This window comes from Tiliqua scincoides, chromosome 9 (genome assembly GCF_035046505.1).
Source record: "Tiliqua scincoides isolate rTilSci1 chromosome 9, rTilSci1.hap2, whole genome shotgun sequence".
Taxonomy (NCBI): Eukaryota; Metazoa; Chordata; class Lepidosauria; order Squamata; family Scincidae; genus Tiliqua; species Tiliqua scincoides.
Genome location: NC_089829.1, coordinates 39599198 through 39625589, shown reverse-complemented (window position 1 = coordinate 39625589; position 26392 = coordinate 39599198). Strand labels below are relative to the sequence as shown.

General features: G+C 44.3%; 1 protein-coding gene and 1 pseudogene across 1 annotated transcript in view; both read left to right on the top strand.

Moving 5' to 3' along the window:
* The window catches only part of WWOX (WW domain containing oxidoreductase), a 670666-nt gene that overhangs the window by 324062 nt on the left and 320212 nt on the right, over positions 1 to 26392 (top strand). The gene's annotated exons all lie outside the window — the stretch shown is intronic.
* Positions 23812 to 23931, top strand: LOC136660849 (5S ribosomal RNA; annotated as a pseudogene).

Below are 26392 nucleotides of genomic sequence, written 5' to 3'. Positions count from 1 at the left end.
AGATATTGGGATGAACGTTGATGTAAATATTCCAGGTTACAAGTTCAAATCCCAGTTTGCCCAGTGGCAGACCTCCCCAGCCCCGGGACAAAGGTCTGCAGTGGTGCCCCCCCACAGGCTGTTTCTGCCCCCTGCACAGAAATCCACCCCCCCACACACACACACACTCACCTGAGACTCATGGAGCCTCATGTGACCTGAACCAGCATTGGGGAAGCTTTCTGAGGCTTCCCCAAGGCTTTAAACTGTGCTTTTGCTTTTCCAGAAGCTCGGTTTCTGACCCTGTTGGGAGCCTCAGAGAGGCTTCCGTGGGGGTCCTGCAGCCTTGTGCCTCGGGCTTTGCTCCATAGAGTATAATGGGAGGTCCACAACTGAGTTTGCCACCTCCCCCCAGTGGCCATATCCAAAGTGCCTGGAAAGATATAAATACAATGCAGTGTGATAATTAGCTGGAGCGGTAAGCAATCCTAATGAAATTTTGTATGCACATTGATAATGGAATTCTCGTTTGGCACATGGAGGCCAACTTGACAGTGTATCTATTTTTTGGGTGGGGGAATGTAAAATGCATTGAAATGAGATATCCTTTTTGATACATTGAAACAAAAGCTGTTGCACATTCTGAGGACACAAATCCCCAGGCACAAAGGAGTTTGAGAAATTTGTAGAGTCCACTGTAATTTACAACTTTCTGGAACACAGGAGTGATCACCATGAAATTTGGTAGGTATGTTTGCAACACCTTTCCCTGCTCAAAGTTCAAACAGCAGCTTGTTCCCTACTCCCTTCTGAAGGGCAGAGGAGGCAAAATGCCAAGTGCATTGTGTGGGATAATTTTGAAAGCCAGGCTCTGCAAATATTGTGATTTACTGGTTGACGAGTGTGTGTGTGTGTGTGTTGCATTATATTTGAATAAAAGCCATTTTATGTTCTTAGCACAGCTCTGCAAATTTCAGGATCAATATAATGCTTCTATTGTCTGTCTCTGTTTTGTCTCTTGGTGGCACCATGACTTTAGAAGTCCACAGGCTCAAAGAATAGTCAGAAAGGGAAAAGATGAAGGAGAGTTGTAAATGTATTTATTGCACTCTTTGTTTATTAAGAATAAAATGAAGCTTAGTTATGTCACCTGGCTTTTTATCTAAGCTACAAATTCCTTACTGTAAATTCAAAATTGGTATCAGCCTGAATTATTTGGGAAGGAGAGATGAAATTTAGGAAGCAAGGAAGGCAGGAAGGAATCTGAAACATTATAAAATTGAGCAATGTGTGTGATAATATTCTTTAGCCAATATATAATCTCCACAGTGAGCCAAGGTCCTACAAACATTCTAACAAGAATTTTCTACCACAAGGGAGATGACATTGAAGAAATGTACCCCGTAGTGAGTTCTCCTCCTCTTTGCCTTAAGCTCAGCTAGTGTGGCATAGTACCTAGAGCATGAGATTATGACTAAGGAGATATGGGGTCAAGTAAATTCCCACTCAACCACGAAGAAGGGATTGTAGCTTAGTTATAGAACACTGGTTGTACATGCAGAAGGTTCCAACTGTGAAAGAACCTCATCTAAAACACTGGACAGCCACTGCAAGTCAGTGTGAAAAATACTGAGCTAGATGAACCAAATGTCTGAGTAGTAATGAGTCAGCTTCCTATATCCCTATGAAGCCCACCGGGAGGCCTTGGGCCAGGCACCGCCTCTTAGCCCAGGGTCGCTAGGAGCTCGTACAGCGTTCTTGCACATATTAGAAAAAAATGCCCCTTACTCCTCTCCAAAAGTGACACTCCACCGGCATTCCTTCTCCTTTCTATGTGAATGGTTCCACCTTAGAGGTGCCCCTTGTGCAGTGTGCAACTAGATGTGGCAACTCTGCCTTAGCCTAACCTTCCTCACAAGGGTGTTGTGAAGATAAAATAGGAAAGGAAAGAATACAGGGGTCATGTTTGTTTCCCTGAACTCCCCAGGGAAAGGGTGAGATATAAATGTAGTAAAAAAATTTTCCAGCTAGTTCAGTGTTTCTCAAAGTGTGGGTCTTGACCCACTAGTGGGTCGCGAGCCCAAGCACAGTGGGTCCCAATCTGGGTCCTCCCTTCTGCCCTTGTGCTCCAAATAGGAGACATTCCAGAAGCCCCAGTACTTACAGGAGCCTCTGGAGACCAGCAACCCTATCTAAGGACCTTTTGCAGGCCCCAGAATTGTCTCAGAAACTTCCATAAGCCACTTTTGGTTTGTGTCCCAAAACTGGAAGTGACTTATGGAGGTTCCTGAGGGCCATTCAGAGGTTTGTAGAGGCCTGTACAGTGGTTTGCCAGGCTAGGAGAGGCCTCCAGCACCACCAGGAGTGTCGCGACCCACTACGGAGGATGAGATGGGTTGTGTGCTGCAACTTTTGGGAACCCCTGACCTCGCTCCACCATGTAGTCAGTGTCCTTGCATGGGCAGCATTTAACATAGACTAGGAGAGGGAATATTCACTAGTTTGAGGTCTCTTGATAAGATCCTGAAGTCTCACAAAGCGGAAAGATGCTGGTTTTGGTGACCTTCCTGTGGCCAAAAAAAAAAAAAAAATGTCACTCAGTTCTGTTTTTCTCAGCAGGTGTATTCTTGGGGCTTTAATTCTTGGTATTCTTTAATCTAAAAACTGTTCCTGAAATAATGCCTGTTCCAAATTAGGCAATGGGGTGGGGGATGCTGAAAGCCCTCAGAGGCAAAAACCTTTTGCTGCTTGCAGATCTGCCTTCCATTTCTGCTTTTAATCACAAAAGACAATCATTTAAGTTTCATTACAATATAAATCACTGGTGACAGAAGTTTCTTGCTGTTGGAGAAAATTGCACATTGGATAACACAAAAATAATGTCAAAACATCCCCTGCCAAGTGAACTTACAGCATTTGCTTTATGTTTTCATCTCTGAGGCTGGCTCCAGCTCAAGTCTTTTTGGAGATTCAAAAACTGGGATGTCATAGTCTTCAGCTCTTGTTTATTTTAATTGGACAGCATTAAGGGAGCTGAATTCAGGATAACAAAGCACTCACTTGTAAGTGACGGCACTTTCTCTTTAAACTGCAGAAAGAAAGGAAAGAAAAAAAACAGAAACCAAACTTGAAGCTGCTCTCTTTCAAGAATTGAGTTGGTGGCCCTCCAGGACCATCACTTGCCCATATTTTGTGTCAGTTCCTGCTGTTAATCTTCGGGTTCCCCCCTTCCAGAAATCCACTGTGCCTATTTGCCTGCTTCTTTTGCAAATGGGTCATTTTCCCTAGAATTCTGATGTGAAAGAGAGTGGGCCCACCCAGTGAGGCAAGGATATTGGATAAGGAGGGACAGAAGTCAGCAATTTCGGATAATTTATTCTGCATCATTTCTCCCTGAACGTTGTAATGTTTAATTAAACAAAGATCCATAAAATGTGTTTCGTATCTATCTATCAATCGATCGATAGATAGATCATCAGCAATATTAAGTAATAACAATCTATTAAATAGAAATAGTATACAGCAGTGGTTCTCACACTTTTAGCACCAGGACACATTTTTTAGAATGAGAATCTGTCAGGACCCACCAGAAGTGATGTCATAACTGGAAATGACATCATCAAGCAGGAAAATTTTTAACAATCTCCTAGGCTGTAATCCTACCGACACTTACCCAGAAGTAAGTCCTATTGACTGTCATTGTTAAAAGCATATATGTAGTAGCCTGTTCAGTTCTGTAATATTTCCCCAAATGCAGTCACATACCATGGCAGCACCAAGTCTAATATATTAAAAATAAAATGTTGAAATGAATGGGGACCCACCTGAAATTGGCTTGCGACCCTCCTAGTGTGTCCCAACCCACAGTTTGAGAAACACTGGTGCACAGTATTGGTAATCATTCACTGTTAATTAATAACTGATATGTGGTGGTGGTTGTTATATCATCTGTACAAAACAGAGTAGGGGTGGAGTGGGGCTTCGAGCACCAGACCGTAGCCTAGGGAACTTGGACTTAATTCCCCCCACTCAGTCATTATGCTTACCTTGGTGACTTAGGAACAGTTGCTGTCACTTATTCAATGTGCCTCATATGATTGTTGTGGAATAAAGTTGGAGTGGGTGAGAACAATGTGGACTCTCCTTTGAGGAAGACTGGGATATAGTGCTTTGCGTAGAACAGGAGCTCCGTGTCCAAGTGGGCTCCAGAAAAGAGGAGGCAGGCGATTTTTCCGTTTAACTTTCCCTCCTTAAGTTCTCTGTTGGCTTTAGCTCCTGCTTAACTTTGCTGTGTTTTCTATTATTGGCTTCTGTTAAGACCTTGATTGCTTTCTTTTACTGCTGCCTTGTTGATTCCATGGCTTGTATTGCTGTGAATGATTTATTTGCTGTCCCCCCCCCCTATTTTATTGTATTTATTATATTTTTAGTGCATGCATTGTATTTTAATGTATTTGTTGTGAAGTGTCTTGGACGTCACAGTTACAGGAGGAAAGGCGGGATAGAAATGTTTTTGAATAAAATGTGGAAAAACAATGCAATTATTTTTATTTCATTTACACAAACACAAGACTTAGTTACAACTGAGGACAAGAGGTAGGGAGGTTGAGCAAAAGGCTTAATGGGAAAAAAAGGTGAATTATAGTGAAACTTTATGCATGCCTGCTCAGTGATCAGTTCTGTTACGTTCGGTTGGACTTACTCCCAGATAAGTGTGTATAGCACTGGTCTTCAACCTTGGGGTCACAACCACAATCAGGTCACAACACCTTGTTCGTTGGGTTGCAGCAACTCACCTGCACAGACAGGACTTCCAGAAGTGCTTCCTGAATCCATTGGCCATAGGCAGAGGGAGCAGAGAGTCCCTCAAAGTCCAGGGAGACTTTGTACCCAATCCTATTGGTGGCTGTGTATAGTGGAGGCAGGATCTGACCTTTTGCATACACGATTTTGGTGCTTCAAGATTGGTAGGACCTTTGGATTGCCAGCCTCCTTGTGGTTGCAGATTGTACTTTCTGAAAATACTTCTTTCTGACCTTTCAGAACTGCTCTGAGGAAGGTAATTATGGGGGAGTGGGGCAGTGGGGAACTGAGGATGGGCAGCTCTTTTGTGGCACTCTGCGTTTTGCTGCTGGGGCTGACATGGGGGTTTCTTCCACCTCCTCCCTCCCTCTCTCTTTCAGCCCAGCCGGACTTCCTTCCCCCCAAGTAGCTCTCAGCTGGAGCAGGAACTGGCCAGGCAGCTTCTCTTTCTCAAAGAGTTGATAAGGTTTATTGTGCAAAACTTGTAGGGGCTGTGAAGTGACTGCCTATCCCAGAACCAGAGAGCCCCTCCTGAAACATTTGTTTGGGGGGCTGTGTGTGTGAGAGCATCTCATACTCCCAAAGAAACATTAGAGATTGCACAAACCCCAATGCAACACACACTAAAACTAAATCTCAACAGCCATTTGGGGGTGATGCTGGTTTACTATTGGTGCCACTTAAAAGTGACCACATCTAGGATTTAATAATTTCCCTGCTTGTAATAGGTTCTTCAACAGCAAAGACTCTGTGTATTGTTACGAGAACTATTGCAGTGGTTTTTTATTCTGGGACGACGTTAACACAACCATTTCAGATTTTGACATTGTAAGTCATTGATTTACTGTTTCAAAATTGTTAGCAGTTTGGTTTTTTTCTTTAAAAAAGGGAATAATTGTACAAAAACCGCTATATTTTTTTCCTGCAATGGAGCAAAATTACTATACTTTAGGAGATGTAAGTCAGAAGTTGTCAGCAAACTCATCTTCCCAATTGGTACTTCTTTATCTTTGTTTATGTGAATCTGCAGTTAACAAATGAGGGAGTGTTGCTTCGGCTTCAAAATGCTTTTCTTCCCATATATACAGTCAGTGATATTTTGCACACTAGGACAGATTCTGCACTGCTGTTAAAAAAAGAAAAGGGGGGGGGAAAGAAAGAGAAATTCACTGTGTATGTTTGGAAATAAAGAAGTTGATGCAAAATAGGAACTTTTGCTAGTGGAAAATGCCATAGTACCTTCTCTATGCTATTAAATTCTGACAATAGCGTAAAAAGAGGTTATCATTTGTGTACTGATATTTAGTTTATTCTGTATGAATACTTCAGTGTAGCTCCATGTAGCTTATATACATGGAGCTAATGTAACTCCATGTGCTTATCTTGATTTGATTTAAAGGGCCAATAAAGGGAACAATAATATTTTTGCCAAGTATCTTAGCCCAACTGTGCATAGGAGAGAAAGTGCCATAAGGTATGAAATGTGTTGTGCACTTACCGTCTGTGTACCTTTGGGAACCTCCTCCCCTTTTAATCCTTGGGACCAGTCCCTTTCAAGGATATGCCACCTCCCTGCCCTAAATTTTCATCTTTCAACTAAGCTTTATCTTCCCTCTCCTTTGGCAGTCTCCAAACCTGTGCGAATGACTTTGCTGTCACAGTGAGACACCTCCACAATGGGGGAGGAGGGGAGAGGTCAGATGGGGAAGGGAAAGTGAGCAAATTGGGACTGGGAGGGCGCGGGTTCTGCTCCCCTTCTCAGGCCTGATCCGCCTGCACTAATCAACACGAACCTGTGCCAGTGATATTGCTGGTGAAGGTCCATGTTGACCCATTGTGGCTGTTGGGCTTACCCCAGGGCAAGGGGACAAAGGAGACCTCTAGCAGTCAAAAATCCTGTGCAGGATGCAACAGAAGCTGTGCAAATTTCACCGCATTGCCATGCAGGGATTTAGGTCGGATTGGGCTGTTAGATTATTCGCCCGCAATTATTTTTATGCTCATGTTGATAGGTTTAGGTTGTGTTTGCTGGCATACAAGGGGTGGCTATCAATTTTGTGCTGGTTTCTACCCCATTGACAGATACATCTGCAGGCGATGGGAAGGTGTGAAACACATTTCTTCTTATAGCCAAATCTATTCCTTTCTTGAGGACACTTTTTGCATCTCTGTTGGAATGTCTGCATCCTCACCTCTGTGCCCGATGAGAGCAACAAGTTGTCCTCACCCCTACATCTTTGTAGAGAAGTCAGCAAGTGTCCCCAAGCTTGGGTTTCTTTGAGAACATTCAGACAAATGGATGCAGGACATGTCTGGCCTCCACTGCATCTGACTTTACTGCGGAAATGTGTGTGGGACAGTTAAAAGCTGCATAGTTGTAAGGCCACATTTTTATTGCTGCCAGTGAAGTCGGGAAATGCTCTATTTACTTCTCTCTATTGACTACTTGCATTGAGGCAAGACTGCCAGTGCATTGACATGGAAACTGAGACGGAACCATTTCAAACTACTGACATGATACGGCTTTATTTGTGAGCTGAATTGCTCCTGTACGCATCAGTTACTTTTTTATGGAGTGTTTGCATGTTGACGAAGCTTTAAAGAGAGGGTGAAAAAAAGTGCAGGAGAATATCTCAGAGAACTTGTCAATTTTTATCCATTTCACTTTTGGCTTTTCTTTATTTGTTTGCTTAGAAGTACTGAATTATTTCTAAGGTCAATGGCATTCATTAAGGAGATAAAAGCACTTAGCAATTCACAAACCCAATTGTATGTGTGTTGGAGGTGTCCGGAAAGTAAAATGTAGATATTGTGAATATTACTAGCTTTTCTACTTCTTTACAGAGAATATTTCCATTTCTTCAACCAATGGTGATTCCAGAATTTTGATTTGCATGCATGTTGTCTATATGACTAACATTAAGGAAAAAAATGCCTTGGAAAATAAGGGGCACATAATCAAATGGTCATGCAAATTGCCTTGTTCATGTAAAATAATTGGGCACTTGGAAACCACAAAATTTATGTTTTGTACTTCCACAGCACAAAATATGGAATTAATTCAGGGCACAATCCAGACGGCGCCCTCAGCGAGTGTAAACTTGCGCCAGCCAAAAAGTGTCTCAAAAGTGCCGCAAGGCACTTCTGTGACAACTCGGAAGGAGTGAGGCTGGCCCAAGCCCTGTTAGACCAGCAGGAGAGTAAGCTGGCACTGGCCGAGTCAGGCTGGTGCAGGGGTCTGGGGGTGCGGAGAGGGTGGGAAGGAGGGTTTTGGGGGTGGGGAAGGGCAGGCAGTAGGTGGACCTGTGGGTGCCATGGGTGAGCGGGGGATGAAGCGAGGATCTGGCGCTTGTGACGGATCCTAACCCCGGCCCTGGGCAGCCCGGAGCTAACTGTACATTTACCAACAGTATTCCTCTGTTTCCACTTGCAGGGCCACAATTCCACTTGCAGGTCCACAGTGGCAGTGAGAAGTCTGCCTTTCTGTCCTGCTTGTTGGCTTCCCAGAGGGAGCTGGCGGACTACTCTGGGAAAACTGGATGCTGGACTAGATGGGATTTTGGGCTGATCCAGCAGGGCTTGTCTCCTGTTTGTTGTTGGTGGATGCCATCAGCAGAATTTATTATCTAGCCACAGTGGTTTGTCACCACACCCTTTCATGAGACAGCTAGCAGGTTCTCAGACCAATATCTGAATTCCACCGGGATTGTACAAAGAGGCATAACATATAAGCAGAGTTAATCTGATACACTTAAAGACTCTGCAATAGTTAATGCTACAGACAGCATCAATAAAAGAATGAAATAATAATAATAATAGTAATAATAATACAAACACAAGAGCATCATTTTAAAAAATGTGACTGCAAGATCAGAAAATGTCTTCAAATACATATGATAGTAGTGAGATTTGATTGGGATTTGTGAATTTTCTTACGTTCCCCCCCTTGAATATGCCATTAAATGGCCTCTTTGGAGAAGTTGCACGCTTATCTTTTATATTTGTTTATCAAATATGTGCCATTTCATAGTTTTCTCTTCTGTTAGCGCCACTCTCTTATTTCATGACTTAAAAAACAAAACAGGACAAAAACCTTGCTGGCTGGTTATCTGGCAGTAGAATTCTCCGCTGAAAAGACTTCAGCCTTCTGTTAACACAATAGTTTTATCCAGTAATCACAGCCTGCAGGAGACAAAATAACAATTCATCTGGAAAATGAGATTAACTCATTTAAGTTAGGCAGTGATCACAGGGAGAAATCCGCTGGTGTTATCTGCTTGAACGAAAGCATACAGGTTCGAGGGCCATTCCGGTTCAGGGGGTCTGTGTGTAGACCCAGCTTGTTGAAAGTAATTGGGCCCTGTCAGAGTATGTCTTTGTGAGATATGGATATTACAATGGGATTCTATTAATCTCTGACAAATCCCCTCTCATCTGATAGAGGCTGTATACCCCTTTTCTTCAACCAAAACACCTTTGTACGTGTGGGTGGGTGAGGAGGATAGGGCTCTTTAAGAGTCCGTTTCTGTGCCCCAGGTGAAAATTAGTATCACCTTTTAAATGTCTGGGCTCTGTAAATTTAATACAGTACATGTAAGAAACCCACATTTCATTTTGTTTGTGCTTGGATCAGCTGCCGGCCCTGTGCACCTAGAGTCTGTGTTTCTTCTTTTGACTTTTCAAGTCTCATGAGCATAAACTATTTTTAACATATTTAGCATACTGTTTTATGCATAAACTGAAACACTTGGTAAATATTTACACATTAAGTAAAAGAGAATTGCAAATATTGTTTAGAACACAGAAGGCTGCAGTCCTGTTCACACTTTCCTGGGAGTAGTCCCCATTTGAAAACGATCAGACTTACTTCTGAGTAGACCTGCATAGGCTTGGGCTGTCAGAATATATCTGATACAAGGTAAAGCAGAAAGCTTAACTATAACACAATTGTATTTTTTTGGCCACGATCCACTGTGAATTTGTCGAAGCAGAGCTTTGCTAAGTTTAGGGTGCAATCCTTTCCAGCACTGACATAAGGGAATGAAGCTCCGAGGTAAGGGAACAAACATTCCCTTACTTTGAGGAGGCCTCTGTGAGTGACACCCAACTGCAGGATGCAGCACATGTCCCATTGGCACCGCTATGCCAGTGCTGGAAAGCACTGACATAAGGGGTTAGGATTGCGACCTTACTGGGTTTTCTTTAGTGCATGCAAATGTATAATTGCATGTTTGGTGATTGAAAGAAGGCTTGGAGGCATCGGACTTTTTGTGCACTGGTGTCAGTATCAAAATGCAGATTATACCTATAGCATTTCATGTATGGAAGGCACACATGGAGAACTTATCGTGGCCTCCTTTACTATTCACAGAAGGGGGAGTCAATCTGTCCATGCTTACTTCTGGTGTGGACTTTGACAGTGCTGCAATAGTTTAGCCATGCGTTTGTGAAATAAGCATTTAGCATGCCAGACATAAAAGACAACTTTCTTGACGTGATGTGGTATCTTTTAAAGTTCAAAGGAGCAGGGAGGATGAAAGGATTAACACTTTTTTGGTGGGTGTGGGTTAAAGGACACAACAGACATTTCTACACGTGTGCCCTCTTAGGAGCCTGCAGCACTATTCATGTCTTTTGTACTCCACTATCTGAACTGGAATATAAAGCCACAATATCGGCAGCCCTGAGTGTAATCAGTTATTCTGTTCTCCAGAAGAAATGCGTCCACACATGTCTTAGCAGAGGGATGTCACACTTGCTTCACACAGTGGGGAAAATGACATTCATGGTACCTGCTGGGGGCCTGAAGTGACATCATTAGGCAGGAAGTGATGTAACTAAGCTGATGATAGCCAGAAATAAGCTCTTTGTTCTCACACAGAAACTCATTGGCTTCAAATGACAAAAGAGAAAATGTGCAAATCTTGATCATATCTCTGAGACATGGGAGAGCCCAATTTTCACATGGGCTTCCCTTTCAGCAGTGCTGCTTCTGCCGCAGCATCACTTTCCAGCTCAGCAGCTGAAAGGTGGTCTGTGAAGTGACACTGCTGAAACAGTGTACCATGTAATAATTGGGCTCTCCCAGCACCTTGACAGCATCTCCCTCTCTCACCCCTTGGTCTGCCCCTTCCCCCACAGCATTCCTTGCTTTTGGAAACCTACTTCTGTCTCTCCCTGTTCTGACACCCTGTTCTAGCATATGGAAGAGCTAGGTCGTTCTGGCGCAAATATGGTATCTCCAAGGACAAAGGCATCTGAAAGTGGTATGGCAGAGGGTGGCTGTTAGACCGTGAAGTCTAGTGACCTTCCTCCTTGGCTCCATCCATTCCCTGCCTAAACTTCCTGTCCTTCCTAAGGATAAACTTCATCTGTGTTTTTCTCCCATCCCCGTCCTCTGTTCTCTGCTAGCCTTGACCTTTCTCTTCCATTGCCTTTTCCCTCCTCCTGCTTCTTCTTGCACTGCCTGCTACACTCCTTTTTGATGAAGTGAACTTTCAGGTGGGTCTCTTGTCTTCCCCTAGAACGCTACGAAAGCCCATTCAGATGTGGCAAAAGGTATATTTAATAACTAAACACTTCCAAAGCTAGGTGGCTAGTGAGCAAAGCGTCCTATCTGAAGCCTATCCCTAAACATTCAAATAACTGATATGATTTCCAAATGTGCAAGTTCAGTTACCAGCTTGCTATCAATTCCAGCATATTTACCAAGCCTCTTTTAAAAGTTGCGATTGAATAGATTTAATAGGGTATTGTTCCTTTATAAATGCCATCCCTCTTCTATTTCTCCCATAAATATATTTTTAGATTCTGGGCCCTTGGGGACAGGGAAATGGCTAGCTAGCTAGTCTTATAGCAAAACTGCATTGTGAACTTGTTGGTTGAAAAGTGGTAAATAGATAGGCTTAATAAGAAGAGGTTTGCCATATAAAACTCCAGTAGAAAAAGAGAGAGAAGGTTAGAAAGAGGGAGGGTAGGAGATATGATCTGGAGGTTAAGCTGTCGCCTTGCCTGAAAAAGCTATGCAGGATCAGCGGCCTTGGATGGGAGACTGAAAGCCAAAAGATCAAATCCACTGATGGATTTCTGCAGAGGAGTGAGAAGGAAAGTGGAGCAGTCAGTGGCACAACTGGAAGGACTGCCACCCTGGGGCACACCTTCCAGGGCCGTCCTCTGACCTGTACCCCTCTGAAAGAATCCAGAGCTGTGCTGCCCTGTTGTGTTTGGAGAATGTTCTGAAGCCCAGAGCAACCTCTCTGAGCCCCTGGAAGGCCTTAGAACAGGGGTGCCCAAACCCCAGCCCTGGGGCCACTTGCGGCCCTTGGGGGCTTCTAATCCGGCCCGCAGGGAGCCCCCAGTCCCAATTATCTTCTGGTCCTCCAGAGACGTGCTGGAGCCCATGCTGGCCCAACACAGCTTCTCTCAGCGTGAGGGCGACTGTTCGACCGCTTCCATGAGCTGTGGGACGAGGGCTCCCTCCACTGCTTGCTGTTTTATATCTGTGATGCGGCAGTAGTAGTGAAGGAAAGGTCAGCCTTGCTTGGTGCAGACCTATGAGCTACTGCAAGACCTTCATTCATTCATATAAGTTCAATCTCTAATAAATTCGTTTATGTAAATTTATTCAAATTTTAAATGTAAATTAATTCTTTTTTTTTTCCCTGGCCCCCAACACAGTGTCAGAGAGATGATGTGGCCCTCCTGCCAAAATGTTTGGACACCCCTGCCTTAGAACATCACTTCTGGGTTTGGAGGCTAAACTGGGAGTGATGTTCTAATGCCTTTAGAAGGACTTTTCATACCCAGGGAAGTCATGTGTGACCTCTCCTGGCTTAGAAGTTCTTCTAAGGCCTTCCAAAGGCTTAAAATGTCACTTTTGGCCAAAAAACCGTAAGTGATATTCTAAAGTCTTCCATGCACAGGCCTCCCCAGGCCTCAGAACACCTTCTGGTTGCATTCGGAGGGAACACGGGGGCGATTGCAAGCAAAGGAGACAGGACCCCTGTGGCCACAGTGGGAATGGCATTGCCACCCCCTATGGAATGCCACCTGGGGTCACAGCATCCCAGTGACCCCCCCTCAGCTGTGCAACTGGAAGGACAAGTGAGGCTTGATTTGCTCTGCCTGCTAAACCTTGGAAGTGCAAAGCGTTGTCATGACAGGACATGACTGTTCTGTGAATGGACTCATCTGTGTTCAATGAGTCTCTCTCGTGTAACAATAGTTGTAAAAAAAAAAACAACCATTGAAAAATGAGGTTTATGACTAGCCTGCCTATGTAAGACATCTTAAACCTACAAGAAAGCTGGCATATCAATATTGTAATAAATAAATAAGTTGGGGTAGCCACTGGGAGGAACTAACTTATAGTGTTGAAATTTTGCTTGCAGTACAACAGTTGGAGGCAACCCTTTTCTTTTCCAGTCAGGCACGACCTGATCTCCATGGACAGCCTATGGCCTACCCATCCTGTGTCCCAATGGCAATTTTGCTGGTAATAGCAGAGGAATATTTGGACGCAAATTCCTGTTTCTCGAAGGCAAAATTGTTGTGGCACATTTTTCCTTCCTCCTTCGAGAAAGATTCCATCTTGGTGGTGTTCCCGTTTGTTCATTTGAAGCACGTCTGCACTAAAGCTCTCTACTTCCAGCTATTCTCAATTCAATTTGAGCAGAGAGGTTTTTGTCTTTGGATAATTTACATATAAAAGCTTTACTGTACACTTTCTAAAATGACTGTATACAGAAAACAACCATTTCAATTTAAGAGTGTTGTTCTTCCACCAGCTGAGTTACTTTCCCTTCTCGCTCCTCTGCTTTTTACTAACAATCTTCCACCCCTCCCTTGTGATAATTCTAAATTGTTAGTAACAGGAAATTGATGAGCCTTTCGCAAACTATACCAACAGGCGCCTAACTCCACTGTGATTATTCTGTAATATGTGAAGATTAAAAATGCATTTCTATTATCAAAGTCATTTGGGAATGGCAGGTATCCAGGTGTGTTGAGATGCCAGCCTGCCTACCTTCCTCTGTCTTTCTTGCAAAACATGGCCATAGCTGATTTTCCTTGAAACGTCTTATTCTGTGTGTGCGCTTTGAATCTTGCAAATGACTTTCTAGAATGAAATGTGTAAGTTCTTCATAGCCCACTCACAGCAGATTTGTGCAGGGTCAGCCCGCTAATGAGGTGACGAGGCGGCCGCATCAGATAGCCTTGCACAGGGCAGTGAAAAACATGCACCAGTACTGTCTGCAACCAGATCATGAAGCCTCCACTGTGCCCCCTCTTATCAGGTTACCGAATCTGCTGCACCTGCCACTGCTGTACCTCCCATCCAATTCCCTTCTCTGGGTCACCACACAGCTTCACCTTACTGCCATCCCAACTGCATCTACTACCAGTGGGGTTAGATCAGGCTGACTGGTGTCACATGTTCCCAGTGACACACATACAGAAGAATTTACAAGGCCAAGTACCACCTGCCATACTATGACGTACCACCAGGGATACCAGTGGTTGAAAACTACAGGTTTAGTGGATGTATCCTGAGAATGAAAATAACTATAATGTTCCTTAGCTACAACAACAGTGGTTTCCTAAATAATTACTAAATAGGTTTGTAAATGCTGAGGATGATACAGCCAAAGCTTTTTTCAGCCTCATTCATTTTTATTGGAAGAGTTAAGGACTTGCTTCCGTCTCTCTCACTGCAATCAGTGGGACTTAAATTGCTTAACTTTGGTGTGCACTCTCCCTCTCCTGCACACAAAACCACATTTATGTATAATCTCTCATGTTCTAGGAATGCCACAACAACAGAACTCCTGTTTTGCAAGCTCAGTTAAGTTTATTCATTCATTTACAGTCAGGCAATGTTAAAGTCTCTTTGATATCTCAAGAACGATTTTTGCAGTGAGGGGACAAATAAGATCCTTAGCATTCTCCACTTTGCTCATCGCCCTCGAGCACTCTTAGCATCTCTTCATCTCTGATGATAACTTGGTACCCCAAGACTTGCCAACTTTCCAGGCCCTAATTCTATTGTCTTCTCCTGCTGACACAGCACCTCTTCCTATTTGTTTTTAAGAGGTACTGTGGCAGAGTAACAGAGGGCCTCATTAAGGCCCGTCTTTTATCCTACTTCATATTTTATTCTGATTTTTTTTTAAGATCCTTTCAGCTGAAGGAAGTAAGAGGAAAATAACAGAACATCATTTTTTATTGCTCCTCCACGCCAAGCCCTCCCTCCCAGTGTCAGAAATATCCCAGAGTTACTGTTAGGAAAACTTAGGATTTGTGCAACCAACATTGCTACGAATTCACAGGTCATTCAAAGTATCAGGTCCTAAAGCTTCCTTAAGAGAAAACCACCAGTGAAATAAAACTGAGGGGTGGGGGTGGGAGAATAAAAACAACAGAGAATGAAGTGCATGTTGTTTAAAAGTGCAGTTGAATTTATTCTTTGCATTCTTATGCTCTCACAGTTCTTTTGAAAGAATCATATGTTCCAAGTTTCATATTGGCTTGTTGTGTCCTTGTTCTTAGATCTGCACAGCAGTGTTGTAATGCGGCCCTCAAGAGCATGTCTTAGTGTTACAAGACTGTGCAAATGAATGGGGAGAGAAAAGAAAAATAACAGCATACCATTTAAAGTAACATGCGCTATATGCAGAAAATAATTAGGAGTGGAAGTTGTAGTTTCTCTGGCCTCCCTGCCTGGAGCAGAAGATTTAAACAAGCAATGCTTCAACCTGAAGTCTTGTATGCTTGCACTGCATCCTCCTGGCCCATTTCTGATCTTGCTGTACAGGTTTGACAGTGCCAATTTCTGGGTGTGGAACATACATGAGCCATCCTTGCTGTGTGCTCCATTCACTGTGGTCACTAAATGAGAGCCTTTGTGTTCAGGGAGAATATACCTCTGATTATCATATGATTCTGTAGACTTGAAATGGGGGGGGGGGGAGGATATTTTAAGCCCAAGCTCTGTTTGTGATCCTGGAAGTATCTGGCTATACTAGACTGGCTTATCTGATTGGCCAATATGTGAAGCAGAATACTGGACCAAGATGGGCCTCTTCAGCCTAGAAAAGAGATGCCTTAGGGGGGACATGATTGAGACATACAAAATTATGCAGGGGGATGGACAGAGTGGATAGGGAGATGCTCTTTACACTCTCACAGAACACCAGAGCCAGGGGACATCCACTAAAATTGAGTGTTGGGAGAGTTAGAGCAAACAAGAGAAAATATTTCTTTACACAGCGTGTGGTTGGTCTGTGGAACTCCTTGCCACAGGATGTGGTGATAGCATCTGGCCTGGACGCCTTTAAAAAGGGATTGGACAAGTTTCTGGAGGAAAAATCCGTTATGGGTTACAAGCCATGATGTGTATGCGCAACCTCCTGATTTTAGAAATGGGCTACGTCAGAATGCCAGATGCAAGGGAGGGCACCAGGATAAGGTCTCTTGTTATCTGGTGCGCTCCCTGGGGCATTTGGTGGGCTGCTGTGAGATACAGGAAGCTGGACTAGATGGGCCTTTGGCCTGCTCCACTGGGGCTGTTCTTATGTTCTTATGATCTGAGCCAGCAGAGCTGCTCTTATGTATTGTATGTTTAATTCAATCTGCATTCATGCCCCCAGCACCCACTAGAGCAGCGGTTTTCAAACTCTCTTGGAGGGTTTGCACGGTTGTAAGTCCTTGCGGGGGCAGGGGGAGGCAGTGGGGGGAAGGCAGCGACGCGATCCCCAGGATCACGCCGCTCAGGGAGGCTGCAGGGACTGAGATGCACTCACCAGTTCCTGCAGCAGCCGTCCTGGGGTGCGGGGAGCCCTGCATGAGCACCTGCAGGGCTCCCCAGCTCATTAGAAGTGAAAGTGGAGTGATTGCGCTCCACTTCCGGTTTTGCGGAAGTGCATCCACAAGGGCAACTGTGGGTGCTATGGGGAACCAGTTCAGGGGTTTGTTCCAGGGCCTGCAGCATTGTCTTCCTCCCTTACACTTGCATTTAAATACATTTTTATTTGTCTCAGTTTCCATATATAAACCTTACACTTTCAGAGGTAGTATTTGTAAATTGCGCGATGTGCTTTTCTAAGCAGGCTGAAATATGTGGGGCTTCTCTTTCCAGACCCCTTTGCTTCAATCCCTTTTGTTTTATCATTTAATATTTTTCGCCCAGTTCCCCCTCTCAGATCTCCCTAACATTCTGTTTCTGCAACATGTAGTTAGTGGGATTAGATGTCAAAGACAGTCTTCTTAACTTTTTGAAATCTAATTTTGGTTTGCCAGTAAATGTATTATCTTTCACTTGCCAATACAGCCTACTTTTTTTTTCTATTTTGGAACCTTTTTTTTAAAGACTTAAAAAATGTAATTTATGAAGATACCACAAAATATCACTGTTGAACTCTTTGGATAGACCTCAGAATGTTCAAGGGCTTGTGTGACAGTGTGTGTAATGAAAACTGAAAAAAAGCAAACACCTCTACATCTATATTTTTTTGTTATGTGTTTTGTTTTGTTCTGTTTGTGGTTTATAAAACAACTCATTTTGAGATTAGTGGGGGTGGATTTCAAAACTCCCTGGTGACTGGTTTGCATTTTAATGGGCGGATAGATGTAGGCATCCTAGGGCCTCTCTCTGCAGGATTTGTATGTAGAGCCAAAGAGGTTATTTTATCTGGGGTGGGAGAGGGAGGGAATAGTAATTGCTTTGACAGGCACCTACACAAGCATTTCCATCTAAAAAATAAATTTCTGCAGAACAATCCAGGTGGCTTTGAGTTTGCTTTCTTCTCTGGAATTGGCTCTCTTCAGTGAAGCTTAATTTGAGCCAGGGTATAGGCCTGGAAGATGGTGACTCAGGGGAGTGTAAAGCAGGGGTAGGCAGATTGTAGTCTTTGGAGAACTACCTTTTTCATCACCATCAACGAGACAGGGAGAATACAAGGAGAAAAAAAGGGGGAAATCAAGTCACCAAAGTAAGAGAGCAGGGAAAAGGTTTGGGGTGGGGGAGGTGATTTAGATCACTCTCGGAGCTACTGGTAGCTCTGAAATGACCTCTGCTTATCCCTGCTGTAGAAAGTGGTTTTGCCTTCCTCCTGAACAAATATAGCAAGCATCCACGCAATGGGGATTATAGGATGTGGCTTCCATGAGTGTGTGTGTAAAGTGAGGATATGTCAGTTGCAGAGTCAAGAACCAGGATTTAGAAGTTAGGAATTCTACGGCAGGTCCCAGACTCAGCAGAAGTACTGTCAAACCAGCAACATTCCAGCATTGCTTTGGAAACCTTTTATAGGCTTTCCAGGTAGGGTACAACTAAGGACTGGCCTTGGTGGGCAGGTTTCCTCTGCAGCTTTTTAACACAAGCCTAGGTATAAGGTATCACTGCTCGGGGAAGCAACTCAAAGACCTGTGAATTCCCAGTTCTAATCCTTGCAGCTCTGGACAGTCAAACTTCTCTTGGCATTCAGCATACATAGTGAAAAAAAGCAATTGTACATCTTTCTCTCTTGTTCAGGTTCCCCCCCCCAAGTGCATAATGTCATGACTCCTGCAAGACTGCTTTGAGTTTCCTTTGATTTTGCTTGTATTTTGCATGTAGCATTTAACAGCCCTTCATGGGTAGAGGATAGAAAACAGATTACTGTACTGATTAAAAAGGGGGGGTGAGGTATCCAGTGTTTAGATTACCATCAGAAGGAGTAACATGCTTATTAACACAAAAGAGAATTTCCTGTAAATGAGGGGATAGAAGTTCTACATAGGAAAGCAGTTATTTCCACAATTTTCTTCCCTTTTTATAGCATGAAATCAGCCAACTGGAACATTTTTGAAAGGGTAGGTAGTGCATTTTCAGACAACAGTAATGCGTGTTTTAATGGAAGCCATACTGTACCTTTAGGGGGCTGACATCTTCCTAAGGGGGCTAGGCCTAAAAGCCCCCTCCCACCAGGGCTACAACCCTGGAAGTGGTATGGTCCAAAAAGTACTTAAAGCATTTGTTCTGAACATTTAAGTCATATCTCACTGCTCACCCCACACTGTACTTGCTTCACCTGGAGTTTCTCCAAAACTACATTTTATCTTTTGTTTCTGCTGCCTATTAATGGTACCTTTTGACCCACCCTAAGCTTGCTTGAAGATGTTGTGAAAGAAAAAAACATAAAGGAAAAATAAGACGAGGCACAACAAACAAACAAACAAACAAACTTCCAAGAAATTAAAAGCCCCTCTGTGACATTCCTGGCGAAAAGCACAGATGAATAATGACAAGCTGTTCAGAATTCCTGGAGATGGTTCAGCTGTTTCTAGTAAAAAGGCTCTTAATTTCCTCCTCCCTCCCCCCCATTTTTCTTCTCTCCTGACTTGGAGTCCTGATAGTCTTCAACAAACAGATGAAGACAGATATGAACATTCTAGCTTTGTAAACAGAGTTGAGACTGATCCGGAGCAGGGACTTGCTGTGAGTGGGGAGGCAGATGAGGTAGAACCTCCCCACCAAAGTCCTTCAAAAAGCGCCATGGCATGTGAGGTGTGCAAGCGCTCATAACCCATATGCTTGGGTTGTGAGAGCCTGTGCACTTCACTTGCTGGCAGTGCTTTTCGAAGGACCCTGGGGGGAGGATCTGCACTGAAGAAATGCACTGTGCCAGAATTTGGTCTTGTGAGCAGCTCACGCCACCGTTTGCAAAGTGACTTTGATACAGTCTACGTTTTTTTAAAACCTGACTAAAATGCCATTTAAAAATAAAAGCAGAAAATAAGCAGCTCAGTTATGCAGCATGGAAAGCTGCATTATTCTGAGTTAGACCACTGTGTAGCAAGGATTGTCAGCTCTGGCAGGAAGCATCTCCCAGGGTTCAGACCAGAATCTTTCTGTCCTACCTGGAGGTGCTGCCAGGGATTGAACCCAGGACCTTTTGTATGCGCTAAGCTACTAAGCTACACCCCCTCTCTTCATTTTGCATACCTGTGAGGTGGGAGGAGCAGTACTGTGACAAGCAGCCACACATTGCTGTTTCTGCTGCCAAGCCTCCCCTCACATGTACTGCATAGTTGAAATTTCTTTGCAAGGGGCAGAGCTGAACACTGCCTGCAAGCTGGGAACCCAGTTGGCTTGGTCCAATTCCGACATCTTACCCATCACACTACAGCAGCTGTGTTGAGCCAGTTTGGCCAGTGGTTGCCCCTCCAGCCACCCAACGTGTGATGAGGAGCAAGTGGCTTTTCTCACTGTGTATGTTGCATGGGGCAGAATGTTAAAATCAGACAGCAGAATTAAGTGCCATTTGGATTGTCCGACACCCCACATTGACCTTGAGATGATGGTGTGCCTGATTGTGGTGGGGGTTAGACATGTGCACACTTGTTCCTGCATAACCTTTCAGATGACGGACTAATTCAGCTCTGTGTTGGTTTCACCCAAGCTATCACTATCTTCGTGTGTCTGAATGCACCCTAGAACTTTGTTTATGCAAAAAGGATGATGTCGCCCACTTTGCTGGGTTCACAGTGCAGGCAGCCAGAATGTTATCTTCTCTATGGAGTGCTGCCAGGAGATTTTCCATAGCATAAATCTGTAAAAGCGGTTATTCCATGGTTGAATCACCTGTCCTAATGAATAACACTGTGCCTTTCCAGATAGCTATTGCATTGGGTTGGGAGGACTGGTCACGCTTGGAAGACAAGTGGAGAAAGAACTAACAGTGGACATTCTGTGAATAAGGGATTGATCTGGAATGTTCCCAGGAAATGTTGATTCGTTAAGGGGTCAGACTAGAGTGTGTGTGTGTAAGTAAAGATATGCTTGGATATTTCCGGTATAGTTTCTGTCATCCAAATGCACAAATAGTTTAATTTATATCTCGTTAATTGACACTGCCAACTTCCATTTCCGTGCTTTGGGTAATTCTACTGTAAATTCATTGGGACTATTAATAATTACTTCAGGAGTGCAATCTATATTCCTTGTAAGGAGTCTGCACCAGCGTGCAGACCTCTTCTGTGTCAGTATGTCTCCGTAATCTCTCCCAGTGCCTCTGGACTCTCGGCAATGACATCACCAGCCGTCGCCAAACTTACAGGTTGCCGAGCTCTGGACTAATCAGGGCTTGGCTTAGAACTGCACAGCTTAGGGCAGAAGTTCTCAAACTGGGTTGTCGCAATGCCTTAGCCAGGGAAGCTAATTTCTCTGCTCTCTTAATTGCAAACCAGAAGTGCGTAACAGCTATTTTTAGAAACTCCAAGGCTTGGGGAGCCCTGCAGAGGTGTTTGTGGGTTTCCTGCACCCCCTGGAAGGCCAGCCCTGGAAGGCCAGTATTAAAAAAAACAAAAACCTTTGTGCCTGGAAGTGGACGATTCTGGCAATCACTCCGCTGCCTTCGCCCCTCCACAACAAAGATTTGCAGAGGTTCCCAATCTCCTGCTGGCTTGGGGAGGCACTGATTGCAATGTGAATCTTGATTTTCTTATGCATATTATATATAACACTAGCTAACAGTTTGAATCAGCATGAATGTTTTGAAAAGGAAGCTCTTTTACCTGAATCAGGTCCAGGAAAGCAAATGATTTTTTTTTTTTTTTTAAGGAATTGAAACATCTATAAATGATTATTTATTTCGGCCTCATGAAGATATGGGTGTCAGTACATAGTCATATTTGAGGGCCAGATAGCTGGAGGCCTGATAGGGAACAGATTTTCAGCAATTGCTTTAAAATTGGCAATGGGTGTATGGTTCTTGGAGTAAAATGGATGCTTGTGTTGAACATGTTAAACCTTCTCCCTTGCCGGGGCTTATCTCCCCACTGATTGGCTTCCATCTCACTTTTCCCTCAACTGAACTCCAGTGGGAGGTGATTGGTAGGTGCAGGGGAGGATTCAGCTGTCCTCAGCCCCAAGTTTATTAACCAGAGCCACAGAGTCCAAACCCAAGGATCTGCTGCCAGTGAATTTTGTTTGGCTTGATAAATGTAGTCAAGGAGCCTGGGGTGTCTCCCTACCCCACTCTCATTCTGGGGCCTTTAGTCCAACATGTGTGGATCAGTGTATGCAGAGTAGGCGTACATCTGGAAAGGGGCGTCCAAGTTCTGTTTGTGCCACATAGTTGTGTTGTGGTTTGGATATGTTACTGTATCTAATTCACAGAGTACCTTTCTGTAAAACAGAATAATTGTCGTCTTCCTGTGTCTGCAGTTTTATAACTCTGCTAGACTGAGTTGATCACCCTTGATTGGATTTCTGCAACTTTGCAAGTTCCTCTCTGATTTGTCAGTGATTTCACTCAATTGCCATGAGTTGTGGACCTGGACAACTACAAACCATAGCTTGCTAGTTCATACAATATCAAAATATGGTTTGCTTCATGCCGGGAATGAAATGTCATAGGTGAGGAAAGAGGGCACATGAGAACTCATGGGTGTATAACAAACAGGGCCGGCTCATCCATGAGGCCCATTGAAGTGATTTCCTCAGGGAGCAGTGTGGCAGGAGTTGCCCACCTCCTTCCTCTCACTCCCCTCCTCTGCTTTTCCTAGCATCTCTGTCCCACCACTCTCTGTTCCTCCACACCACCTTCCTTTTACAATTCGCAGAGAGGGCTGAGCTAAAGCTGGCACTTCCTAAGGCAAGGGAGCGGAGTATATAACATGATGCTGGAATCAGCCCAACGTCACCCCAAAAAGCGGTTCTGACTTTTCACCAAAATAGGATGGTTCAGACATGAATTTTGGGGAACAAACAGTGGCAATCACAGCAGTACTGAGAAATGTATTTTTGTGTGCTTCACTTTACAGATACTTTTCCCTCCTTTGGAATTTTCTGAGTTTATGAAATGAATTCAGTTGGAATGTATTTCATCACCCTAATTGCTTAGCTTTTTTAACGATCCAGCTGTTTTCCCCCCTTATGCCGACAATTTAGTAACATGTTCATTTTTGTAGCTTGTTAACTAATCTTTCCTAGAATTGGATAATGAATGCTACCATCCAGAATTAACTGTGTTATAACCGTGTTTCTTTCAGAGAGAAAAATAAATCTGACAACATCAAATTCTCTTGATATATTATGCATTACAGCACCTTTCCAACCATGACTACCAACTGGTACCTGCAAACCTTTTCATAGCAAACAGTACAACTAGCAGTTTTTTCAACAGTATATCCCTTTGGCAGTTCTCCTAAGCAAACACAGCTAGGTCTCATTCAGAGTTTCTGAGATGTCCTAGAACTCTGTTCCTCAGTGTGCGCTCCAGGGTGGATGCTCGCTATAGTCTAGATCAGAAATTGCAAATAAGGCTTGTGACTAAATGTATCCCCAGTCCCCAAGAAGGGTGCTCCTGTTCACTTCAGACGCTCTCCAGCCCTGGTAGAACAAGGCCTCAGGAGGGTAGACAAGGAGAAGGGACACCTTTGATGTTTTTCCTGCCCACGTCCTTGAGATAGCAGGATTGCAAATCAGTGGGTCAGGGATCCCGGCAGTCTTCAGCCCCAGCATTCCTCTTTGAAAGGAAATGAAGTGTTGCCAGGAAAGATTCCAAAGAAAGCATTCTCATTTCACGTTCTGTGGACCATTACTGTCAGTTCAGGCATGCAAAAGTGAATGTAGTGTGCCTGTTCACATATGTGTGACACACACACCCCAGTCCATTCAGCGTTGTAGTTCTTAAACTCTGGCACTGATTTCAGCCATGTCGGCAGCATAATTGTCCAGCTCATGGTACTGAAAGTTCTATCAGTGGCCCCATTATTGGGGCCAGCCTGAGACCACCTGGTGCCTGGGATGGTATATCAGATGCTGCCCGCCTTACCTGATGCTGTGTCAGCCTTTCTGCCTCCCACTTCCTGGATTGGAAAACGAAGAGAAGGATAAAGAGAAAGTGTGGAGGAGAGTGGTGAGCTCAAGTTTCATCTTCCACATTTCTTCTTTTGCTCTGTCCCTGTTTTCCTTTTCTAACCCAGGGACTGCAGGACCCAGGAGTGGGGGTTAGGATTTGGCCTGCACTGCCATGGCTGATCCTCCTCGACAGCAACTGTTACCCTGCACATGCCCAATCTTGTCTGATCTTGGAAGCTAAGCAGGGTCAGGCCTGGTTAGTACTTGGATGGGAGACCGCCTGGGAATACTGGGTGCTGTAGGCTTATACCATGATCTCGGAAGCTAAGCAAGGTCAGGCCTGGTTAGTACTTGGATGGGAGACCGCCTGGGAATACTGGGTGCTGTAGGCTTATACCATAGTCTTTCGAGACTAAAGGTTGCCAACCAAGCCCAATTCACCTCATGTACTACCCTCCCTCACCCAAGAATGCATCTCCCCACCTCCGTTCCACCCTCCCACCACCTTCTCCCACCCCCCACACCTGCCTTGGCTGGCACACCCTCATTGCGTCCAGGGCTGTGTACAGTGTGGGCAGGCTGGTGTAAGTCCTTGCACCAGTGCATCTGGCTTGAGCAGTTGCGCGTGTGCTTGATGGCATGTCCGTGACACTTCTGGGCTGGCGCAGGGGGCTTGTGCCAGCCCAGCACCATTCTAGGATTGCACTTTAAATGTCTTTTTAAGGGGAGACACTGTAGCTCACTGGTGGAGCACTGATTACAAACTTAATTGCATTTTTTGTGTGCAGGGGCGTGGGGGGGGTTGCATGTGGTTCACAACAATTCTAATTTTTGCTTCAGTGCTCTAAGAACCACTGCTCTAAGTGATGAAAAGACTCCCTACCTCTCACTCTGCACAGTCACAGCCAGTTAAAGCTGTGGCTACATGGGCTACTGGTCTGACTTGACCAAAGGCATCCTACCTACATGCCTATGCTTTGCAAATTTAACATGCTACATAAGATAGACAGCACCATTGTCTGTTCTTTGCAAGCTGACTTTTAGCTTACATCCTTGTCACAGTTTGGAGGAATGTGCCCTTCATAGCAAAATGTCAGAAACAAATGCTTATATACTCTCCTACCTTTTATCTGTTCTGTAGCAGCAAGCAGGTTTTAAGATTCATGCTCAGTTCGTGAAGGCAGTTTAGCCTGCCGGTATTAATTTATAACTGAAGTCCACATACCATTTTGCATTTGCTTTCTAGCTTTCCATCTTCTTGATATGCATTTAAAATAAACTTTTAGCTATAAAGGGCACATTATGCTCCTGACACTGTTGAATTAGGCAGAACATCCTCCTATAACTCATCCCCGTAGTCCGCTGTGGTAGTTTCATTTCACAAAACCAGTCTCTACGTGACAGGGTATGGGTTGCGCTCACCACACTTGGGTAGAAGTTCCTTTGTACAGTGGGTGACAGCGCACTGCAGCATCAGAAAATTGGGGCAGCAGAAGTAGTAGTTTTGTGTGTGCTTGTTTTAGAAAGAGTGCATCTCAAAAGTGAGAATTGCCTTTAAGTGCTCTAAGAAAGAACAATTTCAGAAGTAGAACTTGTGGGGCATGCTTTCATCTCCTGCTTGTGGTCTTCTCAAGTGTATCTGCTTGGGCAATGTATGAAACAAGTTGCTGGACTAGATGAGTCTTTAGCCCACACGACCCATGTTGTTCTTTCAATGTAACTTCTAAAGCATTCTTTGGGCAGCTAAATTCTGTGCTGACTTCTTTATTGTTTGTTTTTCATGTTTCTATACCATCCTTTCTCCAAGGAACTCAGGGCAGTGTACATGGTTCTCTCCCTCCTTTTGTCCTCACAACAACCCTGTGAGTTAGGTGAGGCTGAGAGATGGGGAGTGACCAAAGGTCACCCAGGAAGCTTGATGGTTGAGTAGGGATTGGAATGAACAGACAAAAGAAAATATTTCTTTACTCAGCGTGTGGTTGGTCTGTGGAACTCCTTGCCACAGGATGTGGTGATGGCGACTGGCCTGGACGCCTTTAAAAGGGGATTGGACAAGTTTCTGGAGGAAAAATCCATTACGGGTTACAAGCCATGATGTGTATGCGCAACCTCCTGATTTTTGAAATGGGCTATGTCAGAATGCCAGATGCAAGGGAGGGCACCAGGATGAGGTCTCTTGTTATCTGGTGTGCTCCCTGGGGCATTTGGTGGGCCGCTGTGAGATACAGGAAGCTGGACTAGATGGGCCTATGGCCTGATCCAGTGGGGCTGTTCTTATGTTCTTATGTTAACCGGGATCTTCCAGGTCTAAGTCCAACTCTCAAATCACTACACCTGTAAGAGAAAATGAGGTCACCTTACCCAGGGAGACAGTCCTACTATTCGCCAGTGATCTTCATACATGAATTTGTTGTGGTGGTGATTTATGCAGCACTACGAGTGTGTGTGACATTTTACAGAGAGTGAAAAGGGCTATGAGGGTTTTGCAATCTAGATATTGACCCAAGGGAGACAATGGAGAGGGAGCAGGCAGAAGTAAACAGGGGTCCTTGTGCAGTGGTTTCAGTTGCAAATGTTAGGGGCTGGGAATGAAGGCATATACCAAAGACTTAATTAAAAATTTGAGTTTTGGGAAGGGTTTTCATGAAGAAAAGAAGCCTCTGCAGGTGTTCAGGGTGCAGTTCCATGTCTAAGGGGCAGCAAGAGAGAAAGACAGAGTCTTTTGATGGAGCAGAAACCATTCAGCCAGTTGACAGAACAGAGGGC